The sequence below is a fragment of the Equus przewalskii genome, chromosome 3 (genome assembly GCF_037783145.1).
Source record: "Equus przewalskii isolate Varuska chromosome 3, EquPr2, whole genome shotgun sequence".
Lineage (NCBI taxonomy): Eukaryota > Metazoa > Chordata > Mammalia > Perissodactyla > Equidae > Equus > Equus przewalskii.
In genome coordinates, this window is record NC_091833.1 from 98876871 (window position 1) to 98888264 (window position 11394).

The following is an 11394-nucleotide window of genomic DNA, read 5'->3' on the forward strand; positions in this document are numbered from 1 at the left end:
GCTTCAGAGTGACCTGTGTAGCTGGCTGAGGCCTTCATCAATACGAGAGTGACCAACTGTCAGGGTTTGTCTGGGATAGAGAGTCCCAAGGACATGGGTCTTTCAGGGCTAAAACCTGGAAAGTCCTCAGCAAACCAGGATAGGATGGTCTTGTGAGTCAAGACTGCACTGCAGCTCAACTTCTCTCTCCACGCAGTTCTAGCAACTTCTTTTCCCTCCCACAGGTGGGAATCCCAAGAGCATCTGTAATAAAGCTCTGGCCTGCTAATCTCCATCTCAGGGTTGGCTTCCCAGGGGGCCCAACTTGTGACACTGGAGAAACTATGATACAAAAGCTTAAATTAGGAAGCATCATAAGCTCTAAATAAGCAGAAGCTATAAGGTAGAGAAAAGATACATTATAGGGAGTCCAAAATCCACTTGGTGGTAGGGCTGAAAGAAGCTGACATCAGGGATAGTAGTCATGTCAGTAGCAGCTCCTGGACTGAGAGTCCTAGAATCATCTTGGGTCTTCAGTAAATACATCCTCATTCTTTCATAATTTTTGTCATAAACTGTAATATTTTTCTTATAGGTTTACTATTGTGTTTCTTTCACAGGAATATAAATTCCATAAGACCTTGGACAAGGGTCTGTAGTATTTGATGTTTATTTGATGATTGGTTAGACCAAGAACTATCCTTTAAGCTCAAGCTTCATGAAGACTCTTCTGTCATGGTGTCTGGCTTTAAATTTAGGCGTCACTACTTCCCATATTGTTCTCTGTGTTCCCACAATAAACTTTCCCCTTATTTGAGATGGTTTGGGTAGATTTCTTGTCTTCATATTCAAAGGATTAGCATTTCTGCATCAGCAAGGGATTTGGCTGTTGGCCACAGAAACCAACTCTGGAAATCTTAAGGGAAAGAAATAAACTTACTGAAATGATATTAGGGCTTTTCAAAATCAAAGAAAGACTGTAAGACTAGGGTTGGAAAATGGACAAGAACCAGAGAATCTGCCACCAACATCGTGATGACTATAACTTCCAGCCAAAGTTCTTACAAAACTATCAAGATCCTACTTTCTGGGAGAGCATCTGATTAGCTGGGCCTAGGGGTGTGCCTACCCTGTGGGTTTACTAGGAATGGAAAACGGAGAGGGAAAGGGGCATCTAGCAACTTTGGCATCTGTGCTTTGAGAGAGTACTGCCCATCTCAAACAGACAATACGGGGGATTTCCCAAAAGAGGGAGTGAGGTACTAAGAGGAAGTTGGGGTTGGGGGCTAGAAGCCAAAAAACAACAGATGTCTACTTGGATGGAGGGTGTCCATCTCTCTCCTAGGCTAAAAGCTTTTAAGGTAGGCACTCTGAATTTTCATCTTTGTATCCCAGATGCCTAATGCGTGGCACTCAGTAGATGCCTAATAGACGTTCTTTAAGAAATTGCAGATTAGATGATCTCTTTCATTCAAGGAATCAACACATATGGAAAGTTGGTGTTGCTGCTTCAAGAATGCAAAGATGGATACATAAAACACCAATTCTTAAGGGCTTTAAAATCTAGAGGTGAGATTGGGGCGTATAGGCAATGTCTATCTACAAACACGCATACCATGTGTGATGGACACACCAGAGAGTACAGGTATGTCTCCATCCATGTACCGGGTGATGGCACATGGGGTTCTGTCATTCTGCCCCTCTAGTTGTGCTGTGGTCATGAGTGGGATCCTCAGTTGCCCTATATTCCCTCAAGTGGGCTGCCTGCTGGTGACTAAGGAGGAGGGACTTTTTTCTCCCTGTTCCAGATACCATTTTGGCTACCCTCTCCAAAGCAATCACCTGAGAGCCTGTCTTCCCGGGAAAGATTAAGCAGCCTTTTACTCAGAGGTTGCAGAGATACACTACAACTTTCCTGGGCTGGGGCTGTAGAAAAATCACCCACTTTGCTCCCAGGCTGGCTCCATCTCCTTCCCACCAAAGTGTTGGGGGAGGGCATTTCCTGCCCAGACCTCAGGATGCCCCACATGGGGCTCCAGATGGTGCCCCCCACAGGGCTCTGTCTTGTCATAATGCCCCCTCTTCTTTCTCTTTCTTTCTTTCTTCTCTCCTTCCTTAGATACCCCTTCCCAAACTAAGTCCTGGCTTGCTAACCCCACCCTATTTTCTGGGACATAGTGTGCTTCTCTCAAAATTCACCAAGTCTCATATCCTCTTCTGTGTCTTGCAGTTGTCCAGCTTCTGGAACCTGCTCATAAGTCAAAGACATAGTCTAGGCTATCATTTCTCCTGCTGGTGGAGAGAACTTGAACTTAAAGTTCTAAAATAGAAGGGTTGGGAGTATTTTCCACTCCTACTGACACTTGACTTTGTTTCAAGCATCTAACCCCAAAAATCACTTCTTTAGCTGCTAAAACTAGTCTCCTGCTGAAAAACTTCAAGTTTAGACAAGATGCTCATGTTACCTCTGGTAATATAACTTTAATTTACTATCCTTAAAGGGCATTTATCTACCTTCCAACTCTGGGTTATATTACAAGACCTATTCTACTAATTTGATAATGAAGTCACCTGTCCTAGTCACTCTTTTATTCCTGAGTTTCTTGCCAGGCTGTGGGATGGGGGCAGGAGGATGAGAAGACTGTCCTCACATGCGTATGCATTAAAGAGAAAGGAGGAAAATAGTGGTAAAGGCAGCTGGTTGTCCCCGAATATCTGTTCTCTCCCTTTTCTATAGCAAAAACAAACAAATGAACTCTAATTTTTAGCTACCCACATGCTGCCTACAATATGGCTGACATTTCCCAGCCTCCTTTGCAGCTAGATGTGGTCATATGACTAAGTTTTGGCCAATGAGATGTGAGTGGCAGTTATGTGTGCAATTCCTGGTTGGTACCCTTAAAGGAAAGGAATGTGCTTTTCCTTTTCCCTTTTCTTTTCCTGCTTCTCCCTTCCTGCTGGCTAGATCATAGGCATGGTAGTAAGTTATCTAAGACTATGTATATGAGGGCAGCATCCCAAGGGTGGCACAGCAACAGGGTAGAAAGGGTCCGAGTCTCTGAGGCATCGTAGTTGCCATAGTAGACTTGAACTGTTTATGCCCAAACTGTTCCTGAGAGAGGAAGGCATTTCTACTTTATTTATGTCACTATCATTTTGGGTTTCTATTAGAGCAGCTGATCCTATATCCTGGGGTTCAGTAAGCTTTGGAGTGCAGGCAAAATCTGGCCCACCACTTGTTTTTGTAAATAAAGTTTTATTGGAACACAGCCATACCCATTTATTTTTATGTTCTCTATGGCTATAATGGCAGGGTGCAATAGAGACCATATGGCTTACAATGCTTGAAATATTTACTATCTGGACATTTACAGCAAAAGTTTGACAACCTCTGCTATGTCCTATTAATTCGTATGTATTAAGTACAAAATATTAATGATGGTTGCCTCAGGATATTTTACTATCTTCTCATGTTTCTCTCATTTGATCACTCAATCCTTCTCCACAAAAATCTCTGCATGAAATGAGTGAATTAACTCTAGACTCCACCCTATGTGAAGCTGCAATACCCGTGTTTTTATCGTCACTCTCTTCCCTGCCAGAAACATTTGAGCCACTTGCCAGCTCTTACAAAAATCTGGATCTGGCATTATATTTGGTAGGATGATTTTGATTGCTCGTAGCCAAAATTTGACTTAATGGGAATAGTTTATTGGCTCTATCTTTCTCTCCATCGCTTGGCTTTGCTTATCTCTAATAATCTGTTTATCCTTAAATGGGCTCTTTGTGCCCTGAAAATATGGCTGCTGAAAGGCTGGGGCTTGCAGCCTTCTGGCTAATAGCCTGTATGTATCTGCATATCGAATTTCAGAGACAGTTCTGATGGGCTCTTCTTGAGTCAAAGTTTGTGCCTGAACAAATCATTGTGTCTAGGAGAAGGGAATGATTTCATTATCCAGGTGAAGGTCAAAGTCAACGATGGAATGGATTTCTCTCAGGAAAGAGTGGTTTTATTACCTAAAAAGGAAAAAAGAGAGCTCAAGTGATAAAGACAAAAAAACAATGGCTACTCACTCCAGGCAACTTAGGGTCCTTGTACGTAGCGTTGACTGCTTCTCAGTGTGTGGTGTTACTTTTATTTGAAGGCTAATGTGCATCTCTCTTGTCTGTTTTGGAAGGTAATTGATTGTTGGTTAAATTACTATACCAAGCTCAGCATATCACAACGTCTATGTTGAATAATTCTTTTTTTTTTTTTTTTCATTTTAGCTAAGACTATAGTTTACAGAGTCTAAATGTCTGGTTGAAAACTGAAGTGTAGGCATCATCCAGCTTTCTCCAAATAGCAGGATGTAAAAGAGGAGAATCATGCAGCAGTAGACAGAGAGTGGTATAAGGAGTTAGTTAGACAATGTGGATTTGAGGCTCTGGTCTTCTACTTCGTGGGTGGTCATGACAACTTATTTGGCATCTTTTAGGCTCAGTTTACTCTTCTTTAAAATGGGGATGATGAAGTCCATCTCTCATGATTGTTTTGAGGATTAATTCTCTTTCGTGCTAGTTGGTTCCATTCTGGGCTTTCAATTATTTGGGGGCAAACTTGTCTCTACCGATTTGGCTGTCAAGTTATTGACAACCCACAGAGGAGCATTTGGCAAGAGAAAATTTGTTGAAGAAGTAAAATTCGGAGATGAAACAGCAGGGCAGCCAGCTAGCTTTAGATTCACAACATTATCAGATTAAATCTTTGCTTGTGCCATTTTGTTAAATTGCTGCTTCAGTTACTATCCACTTTTGAAGATAGTAAATGGTTTTTTCCTTTTCTTTTCTTTTAAAATTCATGTTCATTCATCTTAGAGTAATCACACAGGGACTAGGGGAGAATACTAGCTGGGGCATCTCAGGAATTCTAAATTACATTCTTGCTTCTGAAGCACAGGACCTTCGCCAGGCTTCAATCTGTCCATGCCCCAACTGCCTCATCTGTAATGTTGGGATAATGGTCTCGAGTAACCTATTGGGTTAACAAGCCGACATATGACCATTAGGAGACAAGGGGATGAACCAGAACTTTCAAACCAGATGGTATCAAGCAATAAGGTGCCAAAGTCAGGATGGAGGCAATCGGGTCTCAGAAACTTAAGATATTTACTGTCTGGACAGTATGAAAGGCCATATGCATTTATGCATTTCAGTATTGTGCTATGGGGCAAGACAGAGAGGACTAAATCTGTCTCCAAAAGGAAAACAGAGACACAGAGAGACCTATTTCATGTCTGGGTGTACTATGGAGGCCCTTCTTGTCTGTTAAGAACAAATATTTACTCAGTTGCCCAAGGAGATGGGGGTTTACTGTAGGGGTGCTGAGCTAGTAAGAAAGCACAGAAAGTCAACATTAGCTGAAGAGCCCACCCAGTGGAGGTCTGCAAGGTTGCTCAGGACATCACACCATTCTAGGTCCCAGTAGCAACTCTGGTGGTTTGTCTCTCTGGACTCAGCTTTCTCTTTGTTGTCTCTACTGGACTGAGTCCGCATCTGTTACTTCTGCTGACTTCTTGCTCATTGTTCTTTCTTCTGGGCCTCATGCTTCTTGCTCACTCACAGCTTCTGCCCCATGGTGCCTGCTTACTGACATCTCTTGTGGCTTCTCAGGTTCTCTCAAATGCCAGTTCTTCCAACTACTCTCTTTCTATGTGGCTCTAATTCAAACTTTCCTGGAAGGAGAACCTGCCCATAAAATAGATGCCTTGGCTCAGGCACAAAGCCTTATACAACCGTTTGTAGCCAGGGTGGTTGAGTTTTATGATCCCAAACATGGCATTTTAGATATAAGTTATGAAGAGAAGGGTCTATATAACGCTCAGGCATTTTGAGTCTTCATACCATGTCCAACACTTGAACATATTTATTTAATCTCTACTTTGTACCACAAAGAAGTTGATACATTGATAATGCCACTATAATAGAAGGGAGCCTACGCCATACGAGAGGTGCTAAAATGTTCTATGGGATTTCAGAAAGAATCTTGATTTTCAACTGCTGATTCAGAAAAGTTTCATAGGTGAGTTGAAAATAAAATGGAGCATTGCAGGAGGGATTTTGATAGAGAGGGATGAAGAGGATAGTACATTCTAAGCAGAAAGAATAATGTCAAGAAAAGCATAGGGATGGAAAGTTTGGGGGGAATTGGTGACTCATCCAGGCTAGGAAGGTCAGAGGCTTTCATAGAGAGGGAAGAAGGGAGCTAAATCTGAAAACTTAATGACACACTAAAGAGTCTGAACTTTATTTATTGGGTTGACATTGGGGGAGTCATTAAAGATTTCCAATCTGGGCAGTGAAGGGACCCAAGCTGTGTTTAGGAAGAGTGTTCTGATAACTGGGTATATAATGGGTTGGGGAGGGAAAGAATGGAAGACAAGGAGGTTATTATTGTCATGCTAGGGTGTGTCAGAGAAAACAGGATGAGACAATAGACATGAAATACCTGTCGGAGGTGGCAAATAAGAACCTATGGTTACTGAGAGTTCACTATGTGCAGCCTTGTGCTAGTGGCTCGCCTGACAATATTTTATTTAATCCAACAATGGTATTTTATAAGGTACATATCAGTCTTATTTACAGATCATGAAACTGAGACTCAGATCAGTGCAGTAACCTTTTAAAAGTTGCATGCTTAGTGAGTGATAGAGCCCGAATTTGAATTCAGGTCTGGAGGACTTGTCTACTTTGGACTGCCTCCTAAAATCATTGGCAATTGACTTAAGGACGGGGGCAAGAAAAAGAGTGGTATCAAACAGTGTCAAGTTTTCAAGAGTGGGGGGTGGGGAGTATGGTAGTGCTGTGGACAGATGTCAGATAAAGGAGTACCTATTTCTTGGGAATTGGGAGTTTAAAAGAAAATTTGGGGAGATGAATAAGGTTATGAGCTTATTTTGACCTGCCGTCAAGGCAAAATACATGTATCGACCTAAGGAGCAATGGAAATTAGAAGACATTAGGAGGTCAAGAGACTCAGTATTACAAAAGTGGACCAATCAATTACAGTCATGCGTCACTCAACGATGGGATACATTTTGAGAAATGTGTTGTTAGGCAATTTCCTTGCTGTGCAAACGTCTTAAAGTGTACTGAAGGGGAACAAAATTTGTCACCCCAAAATGTGTCTCTTTAGCATAAGGATTATTTTAGCCCTATTAATTTTAAGAAACAAAAGACTCAGCAAGTTTTTCTTGCTACCTCCCCCTTAACTGCCTAAAAGAATTCAGATTAAAAAACCTATCTCAGGAAGCAAGCTATCATTTTAGGATAACTGAACTAGGTGGTAGACAGGGAAGAACCTAGAAAAGACTTTTGTTGGGCTCCCTCTGTGTTCTTCTGTTTCTGTGTGGCCAAACCTTGCTTTCCAAACATTTGCTCCTTTTCACCTACCTGTGAATTTCCTTCCTTCCCTTCGAAGCCCCTAACTTTCCCCACCTCCAACATCTTTTGTCTTTAACTGAAGATGGTATTTAACGTGAGGGTTTGGCCATTTTGGTGAGTTATTTGGTTTTCCTGGGTTTCTCCTGTGTGTATATGTTATTAAACTTCTATTTGTTTTTCTCCTTTTAATCTGTCTCATGTCAATTTCATCCTTATATCAGCCGAGAGAACCTAGAAAAATAGAGAATTTCTTCCTCATCTAAAGTACTCCTACAAACCTAGAGTGTATAGCCTATTACACACACAGGCTACATGGTACTAATCTTATGGGACCACCATTGTATATGTGGTCTGTCATTGACTGAAACGTTGTTATGTGGTGCATGACTGTGCTCAGTCTCTTTGCTTGTATTTGGACTGGCATCAATGACCAGTCTGTTCCTGTGCGTTGGCCACACTGCTCTGCAGCCCTGAATGATCTTCCACACCTGCCTGCTGGTAATAAACAATGTCAACATGTGGGCCCAGTCTACCCACTCTTCTAGAGGAGAGCCCTGCCTACAGCCCTAGGGAGGAGGAGGCAGCCATGTTTTGTACCACATGTTCCCACTCACTTGGCCATAGCTGGCTGAAGACTAATCAAACCATGGATTGACCAGTAACCTACGCCCTACCTGCTAGATGATTAATGTTGGAGGATAAACTTTTTTCAAATGAGGTTCCTTAGTTCTTGACACAAACAAACATCCGAAAGACCTGTGTCTCTATTTCTCCAGACCTGTCTAACCACTCACTAAACAGTCAGAGTTTTAAGGGCAGAGTCCCCATGAGCCCTGCTTATCACTCCAACTTCCAGGTCCAGCATTGCATCTGGCAAATTGTAGTCAATCAGTAAATATATGTGGATGAATATATATTTAAATCTTAGCTGTAGACATAGCTTTGGCTCAAATAAAGGTATTGAATTGTGTATAGTTGTTGTTTGTACTTCTACTATGCTGCTAAATAATTTGTTTTATTATGTCATAGGCAATTATGACCATGTCTGTCTTCCCTAATAATTATTATAAACGCTAATAATGCTAGGCACTTTTCTGGCAATTTTATGTGTATTGAGTTGTTACCTCTTCACAGCAATACCAAGCAGCAGATACTCTTCTTATCTGCAATTTAAGGATGAGTACATGTATACAGGAAAGTTAATTCTTTTGTCCAAGGGTTGCAAAGTCAATTAAGTGGAGGAGCCCAGATGTCCCCTCCAGAGTCTGTGCCCATAACCCTTTATGCGACACTGCCCTTTAGGAATGGATGGCAAACTTCGTGAAGTCAGTCTGATTCATCTCCATTATTTATTACTTGTCACCCAGCAGGTGGTCAGTACATGTATTGATGTTGATTTGATGTTGAATTGAATTATCTTTTCCCAACTTGGCCAAGATGAGCTGTAATATTTCGTATTCTATATCACATAATATGTAATGTAGAGGGGCTTGGTCTTTTAGGTATAATGAAAGTTCAGATAAGATTGGGGATGATTATCAAAATTTGGGGCTCCAGGGGAAGGTAAAGTAAGATATTTGAGGCCAGAAAAAACAAAGCAGGATGGCTGGGCTGTAGGGATCTGCAGATGCTGTTTTGTGATCGTGGAAGACGTTTGGAAGGGTGAGGAGTGGGGCAGTCACCCGGGCAGGAGCACTGAGGGCAAGATCTCATTGGCGCTTCTCTCCATTTTGGAAGGCCACCTTGTGCTGTAGAGCAAGGCTCAGCCCTCCACTTCAAGGAATCAACTCTTCTGCTTCAATTGACATTTAGTGGGTGTTGCAAATGCAACTTAACTTTGACTCTTTAACTTTTCCTCTGAAAAATGGCTGTGGCTTTCAATCTGTGGGAAGTCCGTCTTAGTCAGAATCGAAGCTATTTTCAGCATAGAGTGTACCTAGGTCTGGGCTTATACAAAGGTGCCTTGGTAGTGCATTCTCCTGGAAACTCCTGGGACAGAATTCATCCAGGAAAAGAGAACCCAGGCCCCATGAGTGGCCCACAGCAGGTGTCTTGGAGTCATAATCTAGCAACCTGCCTCTCAGGGCCCATCTCTCAGATTTCCTTCTGGTTCAGCCATGGGGACGCCTGAAAGTCTGTTCAAGAGCAGCTTATCCAGAATCTAGGTGAGACCTAGAAGCCCACGTCACAGCAGCATTGGAACCCACATTGTAGAATGTCACCCCAGGAGAAAGAGGGTTCTCCCCAGTGACAGAGAAGTTGGAGTGCTTTGGTGCCACTTTGGGCAGTTTGGGGCAGCTTTGGCAGCCTGTGGCTTCAGTGGCAGCAGCCACCGGGGAGGGTGGCATTGGCAATAGCAGGAGGTCAGACACACAGTGGCTTTATGGAACCCTGTGTGGCTTGATCATACCTTTTCAATCTGTTGATGCACTTTCATGGGCATGAGCAACTTCTGCTGTAGTTCTTTCTAGAAATCCAGGGCTATAGAGGAAAAAATGGTGTACCCCCAGGCTAGTTGAGAGGACAGTCTCCCGAGTACATACCAGATACCTCCAAAGGACTCCCAGAAACTGTTGGGGGGACTTTGAAGATGGAGAGGGCTAAGGGGCCTGCAATAGCAGGCTGGAAAAAATTACAGATACTGTGTGTGAACCTCTTTCCCTCAGGCCAGTGCTTCCTGAGAGACTAGGCTTACACCAGATTAAGAACAGGTGAGGTTTTCTTTTTCCACCTTTTCACAGCATCCCTGGCATTCCATTTGGTAATGAGCACAAGCTGCAGCAGCAATGACGGAATAGTCTTCTGACATCATCCCTGCCCATTTATTGGTTTGACACTTGTCGGCTCAATGCAGCCTGTTGAGGCCTCTGCAGAGTCAGTCTGTTAGAGCCTGTCAGCGTGAGGGGATGTGTGCTTCCAGAGCTGATAGTACAAACAGGAAATGTTGGATTGGTTAGTATTATTGAATGAGAACTTGATGAAAATTTGGAATCTTGAACTAAATGCTCATTTTGGTATTGTTTTATTCTGAAAAATTCAGTTCATGGTGCCTGTTTATTTTCAACAGGATGTTAAAAAGGGATTCTCTCTATCCTAGAGTTTTGTTAGAAGCCTCAAAGCTGAAAACAGTACAACGGTTGCCCAGGACAGCCTCATCTGGAGCAAGGGGCTAGACTCCCCGCTTACAGAACATGCTCATGAATTGTGAAGCTTGTCCTGCCAGCTTCAGCCCAGGAGCCGTGCCTGGGCTATAGAAGAAGAGATGAAAGAGGTGAGGAGACCAGTGGAGAAAAAGAATTCCATGGCGTGCATCGTTGGGGTTCTGGGCATTTCTGTGCGCACTGCATGGGGGTGGGGAAGGGAGTATACTCCCTTCATCCTAAGCCAAGTGAGGAGGGCTTTTGGAGAGCTGCTTGCAGAGATGGGTAAGAGTCTCCTGGAGTGTAGGGGTGCAGGGACTGCTGTCTGACTCTCACAAGAGGAGTCTGAAGGCCAGAGGCTGGGTTGATCACCTTCTCTCTGACAGCAGAGTGAAGATGGATGGTGGTATCTGAGCAAGCTGCCCAGTTAGTAATCAGGAGCCTTTGGGATGTGGCCCCTGGAAAGAAGCTGGTCTGCAGTCATCCTCAAAGAGAGTTGGACCAACGGCCTTTAGAGGGTCTTGTCTTGGTGAGAGTTCTTAGTTACAGTTGACAGAACCCACTCCAGGAGGTATAAGTAGGGAGGGATTTAGTACAGGGTGTCAGTGACTTACAGAATCTTTGGAACAGGCTTTAAGTCTGGTCCCCTGGGAACAAGTCTCAGACCCTCACCCTGCGGCCAGAGCTGCTGCTGGCTCTCTGCTGACTCCAGGACCGAGTGACACCTGCACCTGCCGTCACCCATGTCAGTGCCATGGAAGCCATGCCCACTTGTGTGTTTCCTCACATGACTAGATCCAGCATGAAAGCCTCAGGTGGTTTCTCTGATTGGCAGAATCTTTGTCACATGTCC